The following is a 19,158-nucleotide window of genomic DNA, read 5'->3' on the forward strand; positions in this document are numbered from 1 at the left end:
CTAACCGGCAGAGGGTGAAACCGCTGGCTGAGAGCCATGGGGCAACGTGCCAGTCACCTGAACATTTAGCAATGTCACTTTATCCTGTGTGTTTGGGACAAAATCGCTTATGTTAGTGGTGTAACAGGGATGTTATTGGTTAACATCTTCACCAAATATATCTGATATACTAAGGATCACTTCGTTAGCAATAAGGTTGGGCATGCAAGGGTTAAATGATTTAATCCTCCCATCACCTCTCTACTAAGCTCTATATGCTTTTAGCATAAATCATTTTCTTCCTGCATTACATAAAAGCACAGCAGAGAATTCTGTTCTCATTGATTGCTCTTTCTTAGTGCTTAATTTTGCAGCAAAGGCTATACTGGTTAGGCCAAGCTTAATCACATACTGCATTATGTGCATCACTTAGGGACTTTACCACAAAGAGAATCAACAGTGCCTCTCAAAGGACAATCCTTAACCAGGGAAATGAAGTTTAAAGGTGTTTGAAGATCTCTGCAACCAACACTGCAGGCTGTTATTGCATGCAAGCTCTGATTATCACTTATATCTTAAAGGGGCATTCAACCCAAATCTAGCATTATTTAGTTATAGTTTTATACTGATGGGTTGTATCCCCCACTGCCCTCCTATAGGCATGCATATCTGCATATAATGGAGTCTCACCCCCTTTGTTGAAATTTGAGGTGAATAGAATTAATAGTCTATATTCACAATAAAGTTTTACTAATGTACAAATAATAAAATCCAAAGGGGAAATGACTGCTGCTGCTAGGTGGAGCTGGGAGCTCAAGTGAAGAAATCTCACATTCATGTATCCCCTACTGCCCTCTTTTAGACATCAGTCTCTGCATTTATTTAAGTCTCAATCCTCATGCTGCAGTATTGGAAAAATAGATTCATGAGCTATATTGACAATAAAGTTATTTTAATGTACAAATAATAACAATTTCAGAAGGGAAATGTCTGCGGCTGCTGGGTATAGCTGGGAATTCAGGTGCAGAAATCATACATTCAGAGTCCACAAAAGCCATTAGAAGCTGGGTGGGGGATTCAACCTGCTGGCATGAAGATTCATTGGAAATATCACATTTAGAGTGCCCACTGGGAGTCATAAAACTTTTCCGATATCAGCATTTTATAGAGACCACCTCCACAAGTCTTAGCCATGATACAGTAAGATCACCATGCATAAATATATAAATGGTCCATGCTGTGAACTTGATGCAAAGGTATTCCCTTGCCGGTCATTGCAAAGGACTCTTTGCATCTGGAGGAGAAGGGGTTTAAAGGAGAACTATGAGGTGAGTGGAAATGACTCATCCTCATAGTTCGAGCCGACGTGTGACAATGAAACTGTCACACGTTGGCTCAATAAATCGGGAAGTGAGCGAACACATACCGCCGCTCGCTCACTTCTCGATCGTCTCCCTGCAGTGAGCTGTGACTGTCAGTCATGGCTCCCTGCAGGGATTCCCTCCCCGCTCCGATTCTCCAGCGCTGACTGGAGAAACGGACGGGGGAGGGGGCGGGTACGGCTGACTCTGCCTCTAGATAGACATAGCCCGCTGTCACTCACGCATCTGGGTGGATCTCGACAGTAATGTCGGGATCTGTCCCGGCTGTGGCAGTCTCAGTATACTGCGAGCTGTAGCTCGTGATATACTGAGCTTTGGGTCACGGGAGGATGCTAGTATATGTCCTCCCGTGACCCTTAAGAGAACTCTGGGGAAAAACACTTACCCCTTAGTTCTCTTTTAAGCTTCACATAAGGAAATACTCCTTTACAGTAAGAGCTGTGAAAATGTGGTATAGGCTACCCATGGAACAAATTCTAGGTAATTCAGTTAAATGTTTTATAACCATATGTTTTATAACCAGATATTAACACTGTATGAGTAATAATGCCAGAGAATGTTGATCCAGGGAATATCTGATTGCCTTAGGGCACATTTGTCAAACTTAAGACCCAGGGGCCGAATCCGGCCCACCAGGCCATTTCCTAGACTTCTACTTTCAGATCTAGGTATTAAGTTATTACTTAAACCAGTGATAATCGAATGCAGAGGCAAATATGATAAAGATTAGATACATTTATATAGTCTTACAGATACCTTTGAGGGCAACCATAATGTTGATGCGGCCCATGATTAAATTGAGTTTGACACTCGTGCCTTAGGGGATCATGAAGGACTTTTTTCACCTGTTGGTGCAATTTTTTGTGCCTTCCTGTGGATCAGCTGTGGGTAGCTGTAGGCATAGGGTTCTGTTTATGAAGGTTTTCTATGTATTTCTTCATTGATGTCTGTATTGGTGGAACTCCATGCACGTGTTTCAAACATAACTACATAACAGGATCAAAGTATTTTATTTATTTATTACAGGTAATTATAGTGCATTGATTGAAGCAGCCCTTTACATCAGTCCCTGCCCCCAATAGGGTTCCTATTACACATGCATACATACACGCACACCTACACTAGGGTCGATTTAGAGCCAATTAACCTACCAGCATGTCTTTGGACTGTGGCAAGAAACCCATACAAGCACAGGGAGAACATGCAAACTCCATGCAAATAGTGTTCTGACTGGGATTGGAAGCCAGTGCTGCAAGGCAAAAGTGCTAATCACTAAGCCACTCCCCATATTTCGTACTGACTTCCACACGGAGATGATGCAGCAATCATCAGCACAATGAGAAATTTACATGCAGTGATTTTCAATGTAAAATGTCACTGGTAGGTAAAGCCCTTGTATGAAAAAGACAACGTGTGACATCAGCCAGATTAATAACTATCTACAGGATGATGCTTTATAAAGTTTGTTTCAAAGGAAAAGCAATTTCTGTAACTGTAACAGGATGTGCTTTTTTGGGATGGAACCATGGCAAATATGTGATGAAGTGATTGCATTTGAGGAAAAGAGCTCATTACAGTGCCAGAAACATTTCTATGACTACTACAGACTTTATTGAAATTCCAAGCTAAGTGTGACGCACATAGAGAGAATTGCCCTGATGCATCAGTTTTATGTCAGGATTGTCCATTTAATGCAGAATGAGCAAAGACTAATTTCTTTCCATGGTAAAGTATGACTCACAGGAGGGAGAGATGCTCAGGGTCTCAATGGTTCTGCCAAGCAGAGGTTTCTCCTATAGGAACTTGCTGACAGTGCAGGACACTGGGTGTTCTGCACCTCTTCAACCTTTCTGCCTTACTGGTAATTGTATCCTGTCTCCCCCTCCCATATTCAGTGCTGGCATAATTCATTCTTCCTGGCACAGAAAACTGGCATCTGGGACATAAGCAGTATATTTATGGAGCGCTAGCTGCAATATAGACCTACAGCTTGTTCCATCATACATTTTTTATCCCTCCACTCTCTAGAAATTGAATGGCTTGCTGTATTTCCACCTAGAACTATCCAGTTACATATGCATTTAAAGAACTAAAAAAACCTAATGTGCAACTTGTTTTATATAAAAGCTACAAATGGTGCATATTTATCTGGCTATGTACTTGTGAGCTGGAAACCCACTGAAATGTAGCATTTGCTACTGTTAAATTATTATACGTTTCAATGGGTTTCATGTATCAAAATGTTATTGCTAAGAACAGTCCAAGGTCACCATTCAAATTTAAACCTATCCTAAAAAATGACAGCTGGAATGGAATATTTGAACATGATTGGAGGTTATGGGACAATTCTTATTATGAATGTACAAAGCCAACCTATAATGAGGCAGCCTGCGGTGACGGGCAGACCAGCATGGCCGCTCTGCTGCACAAAGTTTGCAGTGTGCCTGCTGCCCCCTTTCAGGCCAAAGCATCCCAGGTTGCTAAGAACCAGGCGAGGAGATGTGTAAGGGCCATACACATCTCCCCCTCAGCTCTTATCAACCTGGGACGCTGTTGCTGGCGTCCTGAGGAGCTCCTGGCAACCAATGATGTCACCATCTCACCCCCCATTCCCCCAGGCCGCCTCAGCTGGAAAAAATGCTGGCGATGCCCCTGGCAATCTGTTATACCAGGTGCCGGATTCCACTCCTTCCTATCTACCTGTCCCATACTTTTAGACAAGCTGATAGCCTAAATTATCCATTGTTCTCTGCACACCTGTCCATCATGGATTCTTGCTATGTCAACTTTGTTATCTATACTGAAAAATAAAAGAAAACTCGGACAGGGACAGCAAAGTCTCATCATAATGGCATGAAGGTAGGGGGAGCTGAGAACTCTAGGGCAGTGATCACGCCACTGGAGTCATGGCGGTTAATGTCAGCCACCAATCACTTTTTGGAATGGTCTGAAGCTGATTGGGTGACTAGTAGAAATTACCTCAGTTTTTAGAAAGCACAGGTTGATATAAGACCCTTTATCTGGAAAATCATAGTGACATTAGGCATTTTAAACATTTTCTAATCTACCTAAAACTGAAAAATGGATTAAATGATCCCTTAGGAATAAAACGTTCTAATTATATTAAAGTGTATCGAAATCGAAACCGTTCACTACTCCTAAAGTTATGTCTATAGATACACCTTAAACACACCACTATCTACTACTTTGGAGAGTAGTCCATCTGGACCTTGCTATAATGGTTTCTTAGGGAAATGTTCCAGGTAACTGCACAAAGCCACTGCTTGGATGTAAATGTTCTACTGGCATTGTATTAAAATAAATAAACAATTAACTTGTGAATTCCATCCATGTTTAAAGTGATATTAAAGTCAAATTAGTTTTTTTAATTAAATCACTTAAGCACAATGGATGCTGCTCCTTGAGGTGGCTCCTTTCTCTTTCTGGGTCCTATGGAGCCATCCTTGTTTATCCTAGTAAGCTATGTGTGTCTCCACAAACACACAGGCAACGCAACGCAAGACAATCCCCTGCCCCCCACTCCTCCACTCTCCAAGTTAGAAGATGGATGGCTGCTGCAGATTGTGCTCTCCCTTGTGATCTTGTACTGGACAGAAAGTTCAGGGAAGCGGAGATGAGAGAGTTGGAGCAAGCTGTTTGGAAACTTTAAAGAAATACTTTGCTGGGCTATGCATATCTGTTTGATCTGGATTCATAATTGAAGAAAACTTTGAGAGTGTAATACTACTTTAAATTGCAGATTTCATTTAATTCGATTAAATGTATGGTTTATATAATGTAAAACCAGTGGAAGAATTATATGGACTAACCAATCAGTGAGCTAAAGCATCAACAGTGTTCTACAAAAACAGCAACAGTTGGGAGCTTATCACTTCTTTCCGATCAAGCATAAAACTCACTACCAGTTAGGATCATGTTTCTACAGTGTCTTATTGGGATAAGTATTCCAACCATGTATTAATGTTTGACCTTTACCATCAGAGCTAGGATAAAAGGATCATGGGAAACATAGTCTAACTAATTCATTAGTACACCCTGGACATGTGACATTTTAATAAGTGTTAATGTCACAGTGTTAATGCTGTGAGCCCTATTGCTAGAACATGCTGCTCCCAGAAAAATATTAACATTAAAGCATAAAACCTTGCAATGGCTTTTCAGTGAAATACATGGTTGCTAATCCAGAAGGTTTTTTTGTGTCCTGTATTGTCTTGTATTTTTTGTCCTGTATAGTCTGTATTTACAATCGCAGATACAAGTTATCTTGCCATATATATGCTATTATATGTGGTTATATATTGCTGTTTAAAAATGCTGTTCAGATGCGGCCGCTGTCACCCATTTTAGTTAATGACCGGGTAACAGCGGTCACATCTGTAAACAGCAGTCCACATATAATCATATGTGATATGATTACATGCAGTTTGGAATAGATCACTGTTCCTTCAGGCATCTATGCTGCGTCTAGAGACAGTGATCTATTCGGAACCACATGTAATCGTATCACCTAATTACATGCGGGCTGCCGCTTACAGATGCAACCGCTGTCACCCGGTCCTTTACTTGAATGGGTACAGTGGTTGCATCTAGACATGTGCGATTCGTTTCGTTCCGAATCGCAATTCGGACGAATTTTCGGAAATTCGGATGTATGCGAATTCCGAATTAGAGATATATAACGAATGCAAACAAATCCGAATTTCCTTTTACAAAATTCGGTAGCGGTAGTTCGTTCGAACGTTCGTTTCGTTTTCGTTTCTTATTCGTTTCGTTCGTTGAAGAAAACCATTTTCCCCCTCAAATGTCACTTTGCTGCAAACGAACGAACGAACGATTGAACGAAACGAATAAGTAAACGAAAACGAAACGAACGTCCTATCGGACTACCGCTAACTAATTTCATCCGAATTCCGAATCCGAATTGACTTTCACACCTGAATCCTGAAAAACAAAATAACACAAATCCGAATTTGAAACGAAACAAATTTTTTGGCAGTGCACATGTCTAGTTGCATCTAAACGTGAGATTTGAGATTCCCACCACAGGAATCCATAAGTTTCTGCCATAGGAATCCCAAATTGCATAGTGTGAATGAGGCCTTACAGGAACAATCTAACCTCCCTGAGGCTTATTTTCTGGCCAGCTATCCCATAAGCATGTACTTGAAGTTTATCTCTAATTTTGGATAGAGTAGGTTAGGGTTGCTTTCTATGTTCCCGATGAGAACAATTACCCACTTGATTTGCCCTGGTGACCATAGTCAATGGAACAGAAGGTAATATGAAACTGCTCAAAAAGGATTTCCCCTCATTTTCAGTAAATCTGTCATAACAGCACAGCTCCATATATATAAGCAGCTGATGTTCTATCCAAATCTCAAGTTTTCATGTAAAGGTTGAGTCTGGCCCCCTCTTCTTGTTTCTTGAGCCTCCCATTTGGTCCTTTAAAGCAAAAATAAGAAATTGTGAAGAGGTAGAGGGGTTTTTGGCAGAAATGTGCAAAGTCACTTCTGCCAAAAATTTTTACTATTTGCTCTAGAAATTTTTTATTTTGTGTGCAATGTCTATCGCATATTTGGAGTGCAGATTACACCTTGTGTGTAAGATGCCAAGAATAGGGCCAGGCATCGGGGACAATGTAACTCCTGTGCGCATCAGTGGCCACCCGAAGGGCAAAAAAGGAACAACGCAGGGAACAGAGTGGTTGCAGCAAGCAGGGACATGGTTGCAAAGCATTTTAAGGTCTATTTTGTTTTTTTGATCTTTTATTATAATCCTGTTTTTTTGAATGCTATGTTCTGTTCTTTGTTCCGATTTACTTATTACTTATTCCTCTTGGTTTGTGTCTTAGCTTTATTCTTTCTTTTGCAGCTGCTTTTTAATTACATCAAATCATTCACATGGATGTGTATGTCACATTATTAGTTAGCTCCAGGGTTTGTATCTGTTAAAGCATTTGGCGGAACCAAGCACTAAAATATCATGTGCAATATGACAGTCATCAATTCTATAGATGAATAGGCCTCTCTGACAGTTATGGCACTTTAGCAGCTGTCTATCTTTCAGTTGCAGTCCCCTTGTGGGCCAATGTTCTCCTTTTCCTGTGCTGAGTTTATTGTGTTGTGGTAAGCATACTTAAAGAGATTCTGTTACAAAGAATAAAGCTCATGGACATACAGAAGTTAATTTAAAATGTATGTAAGTCAAAAACTAAAACTAAATATGTATTTCTCTATTGAATTTCCATAAGTTCTATCCCACTCGTAATAACCATATAGATCTACAAGTTTGTAAACGTACTTACTGAAAGTGCCCATAGGATGTACTTCCTCAATGCACTGACACAATGGCAGTTAGCCCTGTGAATATGCACTTACTTGGGTGACAACTCACAGAGCCTGCCTTCTGAACTGCAACTCAACATATGAACAATGTAACATGATAATTGCTTGATGGAAGCAATGCATGATGGGATATATAGTCTAGATAAAATGAGATTGCATTACATCAAGTAGCAGGGAACGGGATGCAAAGCACACTGGGAATCCAGGAAGTTGTTGAAAGTGATGTGCAGACAGGCAGCATAAAATGGATTTTTTCAAGTAAGCTTTAAAGGAGTACTATGGGGTTAAGGCTTTTCCCCATAGTTCTCCTTAGGGTAACAGGAGGACACAAACTAGCGTCCTCCTGTCACCCTAGGCTCAGTATACTGCGAGCTGTAGCTCGCGGTATACTGCGACCCCAAGTATACCGCGAGCTGCTGCTCGCGGTTTACTGAGACGCCGCAGCTGAAGCGGATCCCGACAATTGTGCCGGGATCCGCCCAGCTGCGTGACTGACAGCTGGCTCTGCCTATCTAGAGGCAGAGCAAGCTGTACCCGCCCCCTCCCCCGTCCGTTCCGCCAGTCAGCCCTGGCGGATCGGAGCGGGGAGGGGGGAATCCAGCCCTTCCCCTGTCACGGCAGAGAGCCGTGACAGGATTGAGAGGTGAGCGAATGCCGGTATGTGTTCACTCACCTCCCGATCTACTGAGCTGACCTGTGACAGTCTCATTGTCACAGGTCGGCTAGAACTATGAGGTGAGTGAAAAGCACTCACCTCATAGTTCTCCTTTAAATGCATTAGCAAAAACAACTCTAGTATGTATTCCTATTACAATGCTGATGTTATAACAGGATAGTATATGCTGGGCATTAGAACTCCTGTCACAAAGCAGCGCCCTTTCTCAGAGTTTGTCTCTCTTCGGATTAAAGTAGTATTAAACTCTCACAGGGTTATTCACAAAAGGGTGAAGAGCTGTCCCCGCCCCCTCCCCCGTCCGTTCCGCCAGTCAGCCCTGGCGGATCGGAGCGGGGAGGGGGGAATCCAGCCCTTCCCCTGTCACGGCAGAGAGCCGTGACAGGATTGAGAGGTGAGCGAATGCCGGTATGTGTTCACTCACCTCCCGATCTACTGAGCTGACCTGTGACAGTCTCATTGTCACAGGTCGGCTAGAACTATGAGGTGAGTGAAAAGCACTCACCTCATAGTTCTCCTTTAAATGCATTAGCAAAAACAACTCTAGTATGTATTCCTATTACAATGCTGATGTTATAACAGGATAGTATATGCTGGGCATTAGAACTCCTGTCACAAAGCAGCGCCCTTTCTCAGAGTTTGTCTCTCTTCGGATTAAAGTAGTATTAAACTCTCACAGGGTTATTCACAAAAGGGTGAAGAGTTTGGAGAAGGCAGGAGAAGTGAACAATGTAGGACAACATAGCTGATTTGAAAAAATCCTCCAATTCAGCTCACTTTCCAGTTCAGCTATGTTGTCCTAGATTGTTCACTTATCCCGCCTTCTCCAAACTCTTCACCCTTTTGTGAATAACCCTGTCAATCTTTTTTTCAATATTGACTCAAGAACACAGATACATACATTGTCCAGCAAAGTATTTATGTTAATTTTTGCCCAAACATTTACAGTCATCATATTTCCAAACAGCTGGCTCCAACTCTCTCAGCTCGGCTTTCCTGAACTTCCTACCGGTATATCCAGTACAAGATCAAAAGGAACAGAGAAGTCTCCAGCAACTGTCCATCTACTAGCTTGAATGGGGGGAAGAAAGATGGAGAGGGGAGCAGGGGGGAGGGGAGTGGTTTGCCTTGCTGTGTTTGTAGAGGCACAAACAGCTTACTAACACACACAAGGGCGGCTCCATAAAACCCTGCAAGAGCAAGGAACCGCCCTAGAGCAGGATATTAAGTCCAGTGTTCGGGGGACCAGCTGATTCGGCAGAAAACTAAAACATTTAGACATCAAGGAGCAGCATCCATTATAAGTATCAGCATTTTAAATTGCTTTAACACATTCTGACTTTAATATCACTTTGATGTTCAAGTGCAACACGGAGGCACTGCGGAGAACTCATGACACTAATCTCCTTTCTGTTATAGGTTTGGGAGGGCTACAAAAATCATAAGTATTAAAAGGTCCATCAAGCTTATGAACTCTTGGTTTCCACAACCTGGTCCATTTGTGGCCAGTGCCATGTTTGCAGCCTTTAGCTCTTTGTGTGCAGTCTGTAAACACTGACTGCATAGTGCAGAATGAAGGGGGCAATGTTCTTACTTGATGACTCATAGTGAAGAACGGACCACCCCCAAACCAATGGCCCTCTCATCATCCGTCTGTTTGCTGCCCATTGTTATTCACTGCATTCAGAAGGGCAAAGACTGTAAACAGTGAGCTGACTTCACACAAATCAGGAGTTTTGCAAGTTGGAAGTTCTATTTGATATGTGGTGGGGAGGGTGACCTAGCATAAAGCTATAGGTATCCTAACTTTCTTGGCAATGGCAGCATTTGCAAAAGTAGAGGCAATATCACTGTTCTGTAATTGCTCTGCATCACTAAATTACCTAAAAGCAGACCTTTCATCTACTGGAATGTTTTATTTACAGCCAACTTTTCATGGTGCAGAGCTGTAGCTCGCGGTATACTGCGACCCCAAGTATACCGCGAGCTGCTGCTCGCGGTTTACTGAGACGCCGCAGCTGAAGCGGATCCCGACAATTGTGCCGGGATCCGCCCAGCTGCGTGACTGACAGCTGGCTCTGCCTATCTAGAGGCAGAGCAAGCTGTACCCTCCCCCGTCCATTCCGCCACTCAGCGCTGAAGGAAAATCCAGCCCTTCCCCTGTCACGGCAGAGAGCCGTGACAGGATTGAGAGGTGAGCGAATGCCGGTATGTGTTCACTCACCTCCCGATCTACTGAGCTGACCTGTGACAGTCTCATTGTCACAGGTCGGCTAGAACTATGAGGTGAGTGAAAAGCACTCACCTCATAGTTCTCCTTTAAATGCATTAGCAAAAACAACTCTAGTATGTATTCCTATTACAATGCTGATGTTATAACAGGATAGTATATGCTGGGCATTAGAACTCCTGTCACAAAGCAGCGCCCTTTCTCAGAGTTTGTCTCTCTTCGGATTAAAGTAGTATTAAACTCTCACAGGGTTATTCACAAAAGGGTGAAGAGTTTGGAGAAGGCAGGAGAAGTGAACAATGTAGGACAACATAGCTGATTTGAAAAAATCCTCCAATTCAGCTCACTTTCCAGTTCAGCTATGTTGTCCTAGATTGTTCACTTATCCCGCCTTCTCCAAACTCTTCACCCTTTTGTGAATAACCCTGTCAATCTTTTTTTCAATATTGACTCAAGAACACAGATACATACATTGTCCAGCAAAGTATTTATGTTAATTTTTGCCCAAACATTTACAGTCATCATATTTCCAAACAGCTGGCTCCAACTCTCTCAGCTCGGCTTTCCTGAACTTCCTACCGGTATATCCAGTACAAGATCAAAAGGAACAGAGAAGTCTCCAGCAACTGTCCATCTACTAGCTTGAATGGGGGGAAGAAAGATGGAGAGGGGAGCAGGGGGGAGGGGAGTGGTTTGCCTTGCTGTGTTTGTAGAGGCACAAACAGCTTACTAACACACACAAGGGCGGCTCCATAAAACCCTGCAAGAGCAAGGAACCGCCCTAGATCAGGATATTAAGTCCAGTGTTCGGGGGACCAGCTGATTCGGCAGAAAACTAAAACATTTAGACATCAAGGAGCAGCATCCATTATAAGTATCAGCATTTTAAATTGCTTTAACACATTCTGACTTTAATATCACTTTGATGTTCAAGTGCAACACGGAGGCACTGCGGAGAACTCATGACACTAATCTCCTTTCTGTTATAGGTTTGGGAGGGCTACAAAAATCATAAGTATTAAAAGGTCCATCAAGCTTATGAACTCTTGGTTTCCACAACCTGGTCCATTTGTGGCCAGTGCCATGTTTGCAGCCTTTAGCTCTTTGTGTGCAGTCTGTAAACACTGACTGCATAGTGCAGAATGAAGGGGGCAATGTTCTTACTTGATGACTCATAGTGAAGAACGGACCACCCCCAAACCAATGGCCCTCTCATCATCCGTCTGTTTGCTGCCCATTGTTATTCACTGCATTCAGAAGGGCAAAGACTGTAAACAGTGAGCTGACTTCACACAAATCAGGAGTTTTGCAAGTTGGAAGTTCTATTTGATATGTGGTGGGGAGGGTGACCTAGCATAAAGCTATAGGTATCCTAACTTTCTTGGCAATGGCAGCATTTGCAAAAGTAGAGGCAATATCACTGTTCTGTAATTGCTCTGCATCACTAAATTACCTAAAAGCAGACCTTTCATCTACTGGAATGTTTTATTTACAGCCAACTTTTCATGGTGCAGCTATAATGCTGCACAAATGAATGTTTGCTGCAAATAAGTCCTATGTAAGTACAGTATGTTTAAATCCCAATTACATGACTATCATTGGCAGTGATAACCAGAATAGATGAGGCTGGGCTGGGTGAGAACTCAGTTTGCCTGAGGTCACCCAAGTATGTCAAAACTCTGACTGCCATTCCCTCCTCCCGACTGTGGTGGTAGTTGCTGTGGGGGAGTTCCCCAGCCTTTTGTGATGTATAGCTGTGGAGTGGGGAATGCACCTCCCTGCAACTGATTGGGTTGGGAAAAGGGGGTAGTGGTAGCAGTTTTAAGCAGGCTTGGGCGAACTCAGGTGAACTGAGTTTGCACCAAGCCCAGCATCATCTATAATAATTAGCAGTTGTCATCCTCTAATCCTAACAGTAACACACTTCCTGTGTGGTGCCAACGCTCAGGAGGCCAGGACTACAGTACACCTACCCTCTCCTTTTCTTCATAACATATGCAGCCTGCACAGATCAGTAATTGCTATTCTGTTGGCTTTTTCAAGCCTTCTAAAGAAGTTTAGAAACACAAGTCCTCATTTTCAAGGTTTACTTGACTTTTCGAACATAAACGGATCACGGGGGTGGAGATAATGCTTACGAGCTGTAATCCATAAATAAGAGTATTTGTTTGCAATCATACCAACTAGACACGTACGTTTCGTTTTGTTCTGAATTTAAATTTGGACGAATTTATTTAAATCCGGATGCAGCCACATTTCTGAATTCTAATTTATCAAAATTTTGGATACAGTTGAATTTCTGAATTCGAATGTATCTGGAATTTTGGATGCATCCGAATTTCTGAATTCAAATGTATCTGAATTCAAATGAATTTGAATTTTTTTCAGAATTTCATCCAAACTTCCAAATATCCAATTCTAATGACTAGTACGGACAAAGATGACCAGTACAGAATAAGTTGCCCAGTACAGACTAAAATGACCAGTAATATTTTTTTTAAACAACTCCATATTGATCCGAACTGAAAATGAAATCTTAGGATCGATCTACTGAAAAAACAAAAATTTGGATCAATCCGAACTAAAAAACAAAAAATTCAGATCTATCTGCACCAAAAACAAAAAAATTAAAATCAATCCGAATTCCAAACAATTAACAGAATCTAATTTCAGATCCGAAAACCGGAAAAAAAATCGAATTAATCTGAAACTAAACAAATTTGTTGCGCCTACATGTCTAATATCAACAGATTTAAAACAGCGCAGAGAGCAAATCAGTGCAAAATGCAAGACATATAAGCCAATCACAAGTCATCTTGTACTCGCCTGGCTGCTGTGTGTTCCTTAATGGTGCACTAAGCACTTTGTTTCTGTCACTTCTATCTGATGCAACAGATCCTAGCATGTTTGCAGTAATGAGGTAGTTTATGTGTTAAAAAAATTTCAATCAAGGAAAATAGTCAAAGAAAAATGTTACTGTGCTGGAAATTTTCTAGATGCTTTGATTAAAAAAAACAGTGTCTGTCAAAGAGGGAAGGGCTAGTTGGTAACTGGCATTTTAACAGGCAATCTCGTGCACTGTACAGTATGCCCAAACCAACATCAGCACAGACAGGGCAGCGTTCCACTATAGTTGTATTCTCATGACTAATTCTTGATTATACTTCAAGAGTAGCAACAGAAGGACAAACATTCTAATTGCGAGAGATAGCATCTTTAGTGTTTATAGTGAACAATTAATAATTAACCCTTTACACATGTCTGTTAATTTTAGTGCCAATTATAACTGTATCCTTGTTATGTAATTACAAGTCATCCAACTTAAGTTTGTGTTGTTAACTTTTATGTTCTTTTTGCTGAGGGCAATAGAGGGCACATTGTGATTGAATCCTCATGCTGACAAAGCAGACGTCACTGTTCGTGCACATCAGAGGCCTCTGCATGAGCATTGGAAGACTCTCTGTGACAATTATTCAGGAGGGAAAGATGCGAAGGTGTCTGGGGTAGAGGGAAGCTACAGAAATACCAGAAAAAACAGCAACAATCTGCCTTGCCTCACCCATGCTTAAAGAAGAACTATTGGGTTTTTCAAATTAACCCATGCAGCAGGACTACCCCACACTGAAAGGTTTAAGTGCTCATTTTGGTCTTGGGCGAAAATAAAGAAGATATACACACCTGATCTTCGGTCCTGTGGCAGTGACCTCTCACCTCTCTCTCCCTCTGGTGCTAGAAAGTCTCTCACGTCTTGCATTAGATAGGATTACCTGCATTAGATGTGATGTCACAAGTCCTTAGACCACCAGAGCAGTGGGGAGAAGAGGCTGCCGGAACTGGACTAGCAGCAAGGTGGAACTGAGGATCAGGTAAGTATATTTTCTTTATTTTCATTCCTAGAACAAAATGAGCACTTAACCCTTGCATTGCGGATGTAGCCCCACTTCAAGGGTGAATTTGAAAGAATCCTGGAGTTCTTCTTTAAAGCCACCTATATGAGATAAATGTAGCATTTTCATCTAGGTTAGTTCGGGACCATCTCATATCTATAGTAGACCCCCCAACTCTGCTCACCTTCGGCTGCCAGAGAGAACAACCAACCAGATGGTTTAGAAGGCTGGCCCTTCCCAGTTACTATTGCTCACAGCCAAGTAATGGAAATGCCAAGTGATGGCAGTGACTGCCATCATCATTCATCTCCTCCCCTTGATCTCTACATTTGTGCTTATAAAGCCACAACTATGTTTTGCATAGAGTGCAAAAGGGTTATAATAAGACATGAGGTTCAGGTTCACCACTACTATGGGTTAGTAGCCTAACCTCTGCGATTTGCAAGGTTCACAAATTGCAAACATTTAGCTGAAAACTTCACTGCCAAAGATAAGGGACAACCTATAAGGCAGAACAAAGCCTCCTATAACTTAGCTTTGCCAGCTAAGTTATAGGAGGCAATCATTTAAACGAATGGATATGGAAGAATGGAAGGAATGGATTGTCAGTGTGTGTTGGCACTGTCAGGGAGAGCTTTTTTTATTATTTATTTTTTATTTTTGGCATTGGTACATGTCCCCCATAGGAGTACCCAGCGTTCCATGCCTTTGGTTTGACAATGGCTTGCTCATTATGAAAAGATTCACTCCTGTAGACTTCAGTAGGGTTCACCGAAAGGTTGCAAATGTCGAGTAAGATTCACGGAACTGTTCGAGAGACAAAACCCGGCAGATTCACTCATGCATAGCTATAACCGCTCTCAGGTTTTTATTGGCTGGGGCTGCAGCACATCCCATCCAGTCTGAGCAGCCTGCAGCCGCAGTAGCTCTGCAACTGATTCATTTCACTGACATCTTGTATGAATAATACATCAACTTTAATTCCTTTTAAATATTGACTAGTAATGTACAAGCTTCTTTGTAGAGTTACTAACATGTATAGTAAAAGGGAAAAAAATTGGTAGCTGGCCAGTAAAACATTCAGATTCTGTCAGTACATACAGTATGGTTTTAATGAGAATAAGGGACAAGTGGCTCACTGTCATACATACTGCCAGTGCAGTTATAAAATATCTCATATCTGAGCCACCGGATGAGACAGCTTTCTCAAACCCCCGTTCAAGTTGAATGGCCTTAATCCTTATAAGCTAAAAAAAAGTTGTGTGTAAAGCTACCCTATCATCAAAGCTGGCTGGCTGCTTTTTAAGAACTAGGGTAAAGGCAAAGGAGGCCTGTAACCTGTAGCAATCAAGTAGGTGTTAGTTATAATTGCCTACCCTGCATGATAAGTATGAGGCCTGGTTGGCTGCGATGGATAACACTTGTCTTTCTAATCTCCAGTTTGTATAAAGCAGTCCCTGTAGTAGAAATCACTTGAAGAATGAATGCCTCTTTAGTGATTATCATACAGCATCAAGGGTTAACTGGACGACCAGCAGTTACGTGTTTCTTGATAAAGCCTGCATCTTGTAAAAAGTCTCATTTTCGCCGCCTGATCTAATTCTGTGGGTTTGAGTTAAAAGCCAGCTACTCTACAGATCTTTCACCGGGTGCCAGCTGACTATGTTAAAAGGAAATCCAATCTAGTCGCCCTCCCCATTTCTGTCAGTTGTCCTCAGCAGTACCCCTTGTAGACGGTCCCAAAACCTCTTGAATTTCAAAAACTCCTATGCTGCCAGCTGTGCGGCCCGCTTTATTTTTGCCCATACTTAGGCCAGGCTTTTGGATCAAATCTTTTTTCGGCCCTTGTTGACACTGAGCCTTCACACATCCATTTCTGCAATTGTCATAACTTTGTAAACCCCTTGTCATCACATCTTGCTGATTGTCTAAGTCTGTCCTTGTTATCATTTTGAATCAAGCAAAACTGCTGGAGGCATAATCTTATTATGAACGATCTGTGAAAGCTAGTTAGGGCTTGCAGTCATTAATTAGAATACAATTGCTGAGTGTCTACATTTCTGCCCCATAGAGAACTAATAACCTGACCATTACAAACTGGAATTGGATGCTGACATGTATTAAACAGGACCTGAATGCACACACACTCTCTCTTTCTCTGTGTATATTTATATATACACATGTTTTTTTATTAAATAATACATACAGTATTACATTATTATTTTTGCAGAGGGCCTTGTTACTATCAGTTCATGCAAAACTGATAGTTCAGCTGATAAGCTGAATAACTGACTAACTTCTTACATATATTGAGGACACCCATGGAAGTTCACATCCCTTAATGGAGTTCCACAAGGAGGGTAAAACGCCTGCTAATGACTTGGGAACACATGCATAGAAATCTGACATCCAGTGGGCCATGCTACTAGCCAACATTCAGTAGTGCGGGCTAGCTCTGCACTGCAAGGGTTAACTGCTCGATTTGGTCTAGGGAGGAAAATAGAAAAATTATAATCACCCGCTCCTCCGAGCAGGCACCCAGCCTCACTTCCCCTCCGCTGCAGTGGTGTAAGTCATCATGTTTTATATAGAGTGTATAGAAGGTGAGGACGCCGAGGGAGATTACCATCATTGCAGTAGAGGTGGAGACAGGCAGAAGGGAGCGCTGCCACAGCCGGCTGGCTTGGAGTATCGGGTGAGTAGAACTCCCTAAACCAAAATGAGCAGTTAACCCTTGCAAATGGGCGGTAGCCCCATTGCAAGCGTTAATAAGAAATGTTGCCCGGACTTCTTCTTTAATATAACATCTGTTTATAACACTAAACTATAGGAACCAGGACTTACCATTATCATATAAGAGGTCATAAAGCTGTGGCTGGTTGCAATTCCTTCCACTAGAGTTTAAATTATTATTTTTTCTATTTTTCTGTATGTGTGAAATACACCCTTTCAACTCATGCATGCACATAGTTATTCATCAGCTAAATACAGTATTCATATACCCCCTACATGTGCATGTACTGGGCTCACTATCCATTGCATGGAAGCCTGAGAGATGCATATTGTGAAGGTCCTCTGCAGGTAAGAAACATCAAAATGCATGGCCACAGACACTTTTTGCCGACTATGGAGATAGGCCGGTTTCTCAGCTGATTAATGTAAGTTTGGAGTTCAAGTGATACCCTTTATTGACTAACTTAAGTTATCAAAATGTGGTATAATTTCTGACAAAGAAACCTATGGCATTGAAACGTAGCATCTTTATTTACTTAAGATAGACTATAGAGGGTTTACTTTACCTCCAAACTTTCCACATTGATTGATTACACTCTACTTCTCAAGCTACTGGAAACAGGTCCTTCTAAGCACCAGCAATATACAGTACTGAAGATCACTGAAATTGTATATTTGGCAGTTAGCTACGTTGTAATCATTTTGCATTTGGTGAGGTGTTTGGCAGTAACAAAGGATTGCATTCATCTGAATGTTAATGTTATTCAACAAACTAGCCATAGAATAGTAAGTTTTTAAATCTTTGTGCTTGAAAAACCTTGAGTTGATAGGAATATTTCACCGTTTGCCTTGTGCTTAGTACAAACAGAATACGAGCAAATGTCAGACATTTTCTTTTTTAAGGTCACAAATCTCCAGTGTATTTTTACAATAGCTTACAGACTACATAACATTGGTGACCCTCTTAACTTATATAAAACCTTTGAAAACCTTGTATGTTAAGCAAGCAATGGTTATTGAAGGTCTTATTTTCTTGGTATAAAAATCTCTCTTATGTGACATTTTTACACTTAAATTGTTATGAAAAGGAACCTCTTACCCAATAAAAGAGTATATGTACCATTGTTTCTTTGTACATAACTCAATGTGAGTCTGCCAGTGTTGTTACAATATAATGCTTTTTCAAGCTACACAACACCATGATCTTTCCTGACATATGACAGATTCATTTGTAATACAGCATTTCTTAAATATGAAAACTTTACCTATTTTATCATTTTACTTTTCTAACTACTAAATGCACACACTGAGTATGCTACATAACATTCCAGAAACCATCCTCCTTTTCAGCCCCCTTGTTTCTACATTCCCATCAGTCCTTTTAACATATTTTATCGATGATTGTTCTATCTGTATTGCCCAACATGCACCCATCAGCATCATTTCACTTGTTCAAACGTTTTTGCATATTGTCTTCTTCCTTACATGCAGAGTTATACCCTCCTCCCCTTGTACTCACTTGGGGATGGATCAGGATCCGTGGGAAGGGCTGAGACAAGGCAACGGTGAGGTGGCCCTGAGGAGGGATTCCCTCTTAAATACTTTCTCCATCTGTTCTATTTTGAGATGGTTCATCCCATCCTCCTCAGCATCCAGGTCCCTTGGTGTCAGATGCCCTGAGACAGCAGGAAAGGGATCAGGTTTATTGACAAGTAACTCATCAAGAAACTCTATTAATACGCCTGGCAGGGGCTCAGATCCTAGACTTGGGCTCCGAGGCCAAAGGAGGAAGGAGAACTGGTAAAGAGACAATCTACCTGAAATGTGAAGGGTGGGGGTGGGGAGACCCCACTAGCTGCTTATGTGCGCCCCAAGACTGAACACATAGGCTGGCATCCTGCTACTGCGA

The 19,158-nt window shown here is 41.7% G+C and overlaps 1 protein-coding gene across 1 annotated transcript in view; it reads right to left on the bottom strand.

Moving 5' to 3' along the window:
- The window catches only part of PVALB (parvalbumin), a 35,478-nt gene extending 16,621 nt beyond the window's left edge, over window positions 1-18,857 (bottom strand). Inside the window, exon 1 of the mRNA XM_018552303.1 lies at window positions 18,769-18,857. The gene's annotated coding sequence lies outside the window, so the exon portion shown is untranslated. The remainder of the gene's footprint in view (window positions 1-18,768) is intronic.
- Between the last annotated feature and the right edge of the window lie 301 nt (window positions 18,858-19,158).

The sequence above is a fragment of the Nanorana parkeri genome, unplaced genomic scaffold (assembly GCF_000935625.1).
Source record: "Nanorana parkeri isolate BGI_ZX_2015 unplaced genomic scaffold, ASM93562v1 scaffold83, whole genome shotgun sequence".
NCBI classification, from domain to species: domain Eukaryota; kingdom Metazoa; phylum Chordata; class Amphibia; order Anura; family Dicroglossidae; genus Nanorana; species Nanorana parkeri.